The following is a 5572-nucleotide window of genomic DNA, read 5'->3' as shown; positions in this document are numbered from 1 at the left end:
GCACTTCCGGTTTCGCCGGAAGTATCATAGCGCCATGGCAACGGCCTGGCGCTGGCGGCCGCTCACTCAGGGAAGATTCAGGCCTTATTAAAGGCCGGAAAAGACGGGGAGATGTGGGGGTAAGTGCCCGTGTTAAGGGCCTCTTGGTGGGGGGGGAATGTATATCTTTGCAGACCCCTGATTACAGGGTTAGTTGTCTGGGCAGGTTGCCTCACCTGCTTTGATTGTGGCTCCGCCCACTTCCAGCCGGCCAGAATTAAGAGGCTGGCTGGCCTGGTGTCAGAGACCTTCCTGCAGTATCTGCTGAAGGCGTGCGATTGTGGTGTTCATTGATCTTGAACTCTTTTCCAGTTTGCAAACTTTATTGGGAACCGGCTGTGATGGCCGAGTGGTTAAGGTTTTGGACTCGAAATCCAATGGGGTCTCCCCGCACAGGTTCAGATCCTGTTCACAGCGCCAGCCCGGCTAGCTCAGTCGGTAGAGCATGAGACTCTTAATCTCAAGGTCGTGGGTTCGAGTCGCACGTTGGGCGCCAAGTCACCTCTCTGTCCGGTCTACAGGACCTGGTAAGATTTACCCTTTTTTTAAAAAAGCTGGTATGATGTCATGGTGACAGTGTTGCATGGTCTATTATCTCTCTCTGTAGGATATGTCATCCTCTACTACCCCTCCTGGGGATGGTAGGAGGAAAACCTCTTCCAAGAGGAAACATCTTTCCTGCTTCGATTGCGACACACCGCTCCCTGATGGTAGGTAGCGGCTTGAAAGGTTGTGCCCTGCGGGGTACTACTGGTCCTATAACTTGCCTATTTTCAGGCTATGAGTGGGCCCGTTGTCGCGGGTGCAGAGGTCCTCCACCTGTGGAGCCCTCTCCCAGAGATATGATGGCATGGGTCAAGGAGATGGTGAGTTTGGGCATCGCTTGGGTAAATAGTTTTTCCCTTGCTTGTACTCTCCTTTTTGTTTTGCAGGATGATTCCCTCAAAGGGATCCATTGCACCTTGTCTCAGCTCACCAGGAGACCATGCTCTGAGCTCCGTTCCTCGTCTCTCCCCCCCCCCCCCCTTGTAACACCTGCGGGTGGCAGAGGATGATTCCTCCGAGGACAACTCAGTTATTCCAGCAGAACTGCGTTCCATTATGAACAAACGGGCAGGCTGCTGAAGTCCATCCGGTCTACAGTGGGCCGAGATGTTGACGGGGAAGCCTCCACGTCTGCCTCTGGGGGACATATTGCCTTCCATGCGGACGCCACGCTGACCGACCTTATGGTGCAGCAGTGGAAACAGCCAGAGAAAGGACATTCACTTTCCAGGATCTTCAAGTGGGATTCCTGGGGGCCTCCCCCGAAGGTGGATTTGGCCGTAGCAAAGCTGTCCCGCAGAACCTGGTGCCCTTGGAAGATGGTTCAAATCTTCAGGACCCTCTGGATCGTAGGGCGGACTCCGTTCTGAAGAAGGTCTACTCAGCTTCCTCCGCGCAAGCCTCTGTGGCCATAGCCTCCTCTATGGTTGGTGACTTTTTCCGCAACCGCTTAGCCGCCTTGGAGCGGGATATAGACTTGGGCATAGACAGAGATGAGATTCTGGCCTCTATGAAAAGAGTTCATAGGGCTGCAGCTTATTTGGCGGAATCCTCCTGCCATCAATTTAAAATCTCTGCCAAATCCATGGCGTTGTCTACTGCGGCCCGTAGACCCCTTTGGCTAAAGCCTTGGCGGGCAGATTTTGCGTCTAAAGCAGCACTCTGTGCTCTCCCCTTTGAGCCGGGAAGGGTGTCTGGCCAAAGCTTAGACGCCATTATGGAGGGATTAGCTGAAGGTAGGGGAAGGTCCCTACCTCAAGCATCCAGGGGCAGACGTGCTCCCCCTAGAGGCAGAGGTTCTTCCTCTAATTATAGACGCCCTTCCCAACAACGGCGTTTTAGATATCGCCCTAGGGGAGCTGGTCGTGGCGCTTCCAAGAAGGACACCAAGAGGAAGCCTGAGTTTTGACGTGGGGCAGCTCCCTGTGGCCCCCCTTCCTGTGGGAGGACGTCTTTCCTCCTTTTCCAGAGCATGGTTCACCCATATCCAAGACCCATGGGTGTTGAAGATCATACAACATGGGTATCACATCGACTTTCATCTTCCACCTCCAGATCGGTTCGTTTCCACCCGAACTCTTCCACCTTCTCAGCAGGCCAGTCTAGAAGCCTTGGTTGCCGAATATGTTACCAAGGGCGCCCTGGAGAAGGTACCAGCCTCAGACCTCGGTCTGGGAGTCTACTCCCCCGTCTTTCTGGTCCCCAAGTTCACCGGGGGCTGGAGGATGATAATAGATCTGAGGTACCTCAATCGGTTTATCAGGAAGAGGTCATTTCGAATGGAAACCGTGGATTCCGTGGCTGTGTTTCTTCAGCCAGGAGAGGTGATGGTTACCCTCGATTTGAAGGACGCCTATCTACATGTCCCCATTGCTCATTTCCACAGGAAGTTCCTCAGGATTGCCGTCGCTATGGCCGGCCACAGGGAGCACTATCAATTCACAGCTCTGCCATTCGGCATCACATCCGCCCCACTGGTATTCACCAAGGTGATTTCTCCGGTCGCCGCGGCCCTCAGACTTCAGGGTCTTTTCATCGTCCCTTATCTAGACGACTGGCTACTGAAAGCTCAGTCTCCTGCTGCTCTCCTCCAGCAGCTCAACCTTGCCATCAACTTCCTACAGGAGTTAGGATTATCAATTGGGAGAAGTCCGAAATCGTTCCATCCACCTGAAGAAAATTCCTCGGATTTATAGTGGATTCAGAAGCGATGCAGATCTTCCTCTCCAGTCCAAGGAAGGAAAGAATCCAAGCCAGTGCACGATTCCTATTGCGCACTCGGCAGGTAACCATCCGGACCGCCATGAGAGTCCTGGGCCTGATGTCATCCTCGGCCAGGGCGGTGCCTTGGACTTTATGGCATTTGCGTCCCCTGCAGATGGAAGTGTTGAGAACCTGGAACAGGTCTCCACGGGGATTGCACAAGAAGATCTGCCTTTCTCCCGCTACCCGTCTTTCCCTCAGATGGTGGATACACCTGAAAGACGGAAGGTCCACGGCCCCGACAGTGTGGACCCTGTTGACAACAGATGCATCCCAGTGGGGATGGGGAGCCCATTGTCAAGACAAAACTGTACAAGGACGATGGAGATGTCCGGTGCTGGGGTCATCCAATCTCAAGGAACTCAGAGCAGTGTACCTGGCCCTAGTACACTTTGCCCCAGAATTGAAAGGCAAGTCTGTCAAAAACCGGTCAGACAATATGACGGTGGTAGTCTATATAAACAAACAAGGGGGCACCAGGTCACCAACCTTGCTGAGAGAGACGAATCTCATATTTGCCTAGGCGGAGAAGAATCTGGTCCAGTTATCCGCTGTTCACATAAAGGGCTCCCTGAACATAGTAGCGGATCAGCTGAGTCAGGGTATTACCGTATCAGGAGAATGGTCTCTCAATCCAGACGTATTTCAACAGATCGTCCAGAGATGGGGTCTCCCGGAGGTCGATCTTATGGCTACCCGACTCAACGCCAAGGTGGGGACCTTCTGCTCTCTGTACCAGGAGGACAATCCCTTGGCGGTGGATGCCCTGTCCATCCCATGGAGGTTCAGGCTGTTTTACATATTCCCTCCAATTCCAATCATACCGAAGGTATTGATAAAAATAAGACAGGACCAAGCCTCGGGAATAGCCATAATCCCGTTCTGGCCAAAAAGGGCTTGGTTTGCTCAGCTCATACAAATGAGTCAGGGCATATATTGGAGGCTTCCCCCACTCCCAGACCTGGTAACCCAAGGAGAGCTGAGATGCCAGGATCTGAGGAGACTCAACCTGACAGCCTGGAGGTTGACCAGTCCCTATTGAGAAATAGAGGACTGTCACAAGCCGTCTTGAAGACCCTATCCAGCGCCAGAGCAGATTCGACTAACAGGAACTACCGTCGAATAGGTAACATCTTTAATGCCTGGTGTCTGCAGCATCAAGTGGACTCCACCGATCCCCCTACGGAGGTGATCCTGGACTTCCTTCAAGACGGACTAGACAGAGGTCTTGCTGCGGCCACACTCAAGGTACACGTAGCGGCCCTGTCCGCCTATCTGGGGAGGCGTTTGTCTCAGGATCCTTTAGTGAGCACCTTTATTAAAGGGGCAACTAGGCTGAGACTGGTGGTAAACACCCCTGTCCACCAATGGGACCTTATTCCGGTCCTGAACGCCCTATGTGGCCAGCCATTTGAACCTCTGGAAGAGGTCTCCCTCAAGTCGCTAACCGGCAAAATGGCGCTGCTATTGGCAGTCACACCTGCCAAACGCGTTAGTGAACTACAAGCTTTGTCCGCTGAGGAGCCATATACCACCTTTTTCTCTGACCATGTACAGCTTAGGTTCCTCCCTGGGTTTCGTCCCAAGGTGCCATCTGCTGTAAACAGGAACCAACTGATTTCCCTTCCAGTATTTTTTTCCGTTCCCTTCTTCTGCTGAAGAAGAAAGATGGCACAAGCTGGATGTGGTTAGATGCCTGCAGATCTACTTGCAGCGCACTCGCCCCTTTAGGTGGACTGAAAACCTGTTGGTCAGCTACACGGGGAAAAACAAGGGCGCCAAAGCCGCCAAAGCTACAATATCACGGTGGGTTACCGAGACTATTAGAGTCGCCTATACCGCCCAAGGGCTGTCGGCTCCATCTTTCCTTCATGCCCATTCAACCAGGGCAGTGTCCACTTCACGGGCAGAAAGAAGTGCTTTGTCTGTGGACCAAATATATGCAGCTGCCTCTTGGGCATCTGAATCCACCTTCATTCGGCATTACCGCCTGAAGGACCAAGTGGCAGATTCCACTGCCTTTGCCCAGACCAGTTTAAGTTCGGTCATGGGTTTGTCCCACCCATCTTGGGGACCTGCTTGCTATATCCCCACATTGTGCCGCTGTTGAGGACGACAGGGAACGAGTGATTATGAAGATAATCTTGTTTCCCTTAGTCCTAACAGCGGCACAAGATTTCCCACCCTGGGAATCATATCTTATGTATAAAACTGTATATAAATGTAATGGAGGTACTTTTGTATTTACACGCAGAGGGGAGGTTCTTGTGCCCTCTTATAGGGCCTGCCACGCATTTGATTGGCTAATTAAATATCCGCCTGTCCTACCAGCACACAGGGGCAGAAATACCCCACATTGTGCCGCTGTTAGGACTAAGGGAAACAAGATTATCTTCATAATCACTCGTTATCTCACCCAGTATATCCCATGAGTCTCCCAGTACTCAGGGCCCTAGTGAAAAAGAGCAAAGCCTTGTAGACTCGGCTGCCGGGTCATTAGTATTTATTACACTGTGACGTCAGCTCAGTAATGGGAATGTTAATGAATAGGTTACCTGGAGATTTACTAATATATAGAGATAGATATATAGAGATAGATAGATAGATAGATAGATAGATAGATAGATAGATAGATAGATAGATAGATAGATTTAGATATATAGATAGATTTAGGTATAGATATTAGAGATGAGCGAGTAGTAAAATATTCGACTACTCGAAATTC

General features: G+C 51.5%; 1 non-coding gene across 1 annotated transcript; it reads left to right on the top strand.

Annotated features, from left to right (window-relative positions):
* Window positions 1–374: 374 nt before the first annotated feature.
* On the top strand, window positions 375–456 carry TRNAS-CGA (transfer RNA serine (anticodon CGA)). The gene has a single exon. It is a non-coding gene; the product is annotated as a tRNA-Ser (tRNA).
* The last annotated feature ends 5116 nt before the right edge of the window (window positions 457–5572 follow it).

Source organism: Leptodactylus fuscus, chromosome 10 (assembly GCF_031893055.1).
Source record: "Leptodactylus fuscus isolate aLepFus1 chromosome 10, aLepFus1.hap2, whole genome shotgun sequence".
NCBI classification, from domain to species: domain Eukaryota; kingdom Metazoa; phylum Chordata; class Amphibia; order Anura; family Leptodactylidae; genus Leptodactylus; species Leptodactylus fuscus.
The sequence above is the reverse complement of the archived record's forward strand: the minus strand, read 5'-3'. Positions and strand labels throughout refer to the sequence as shown.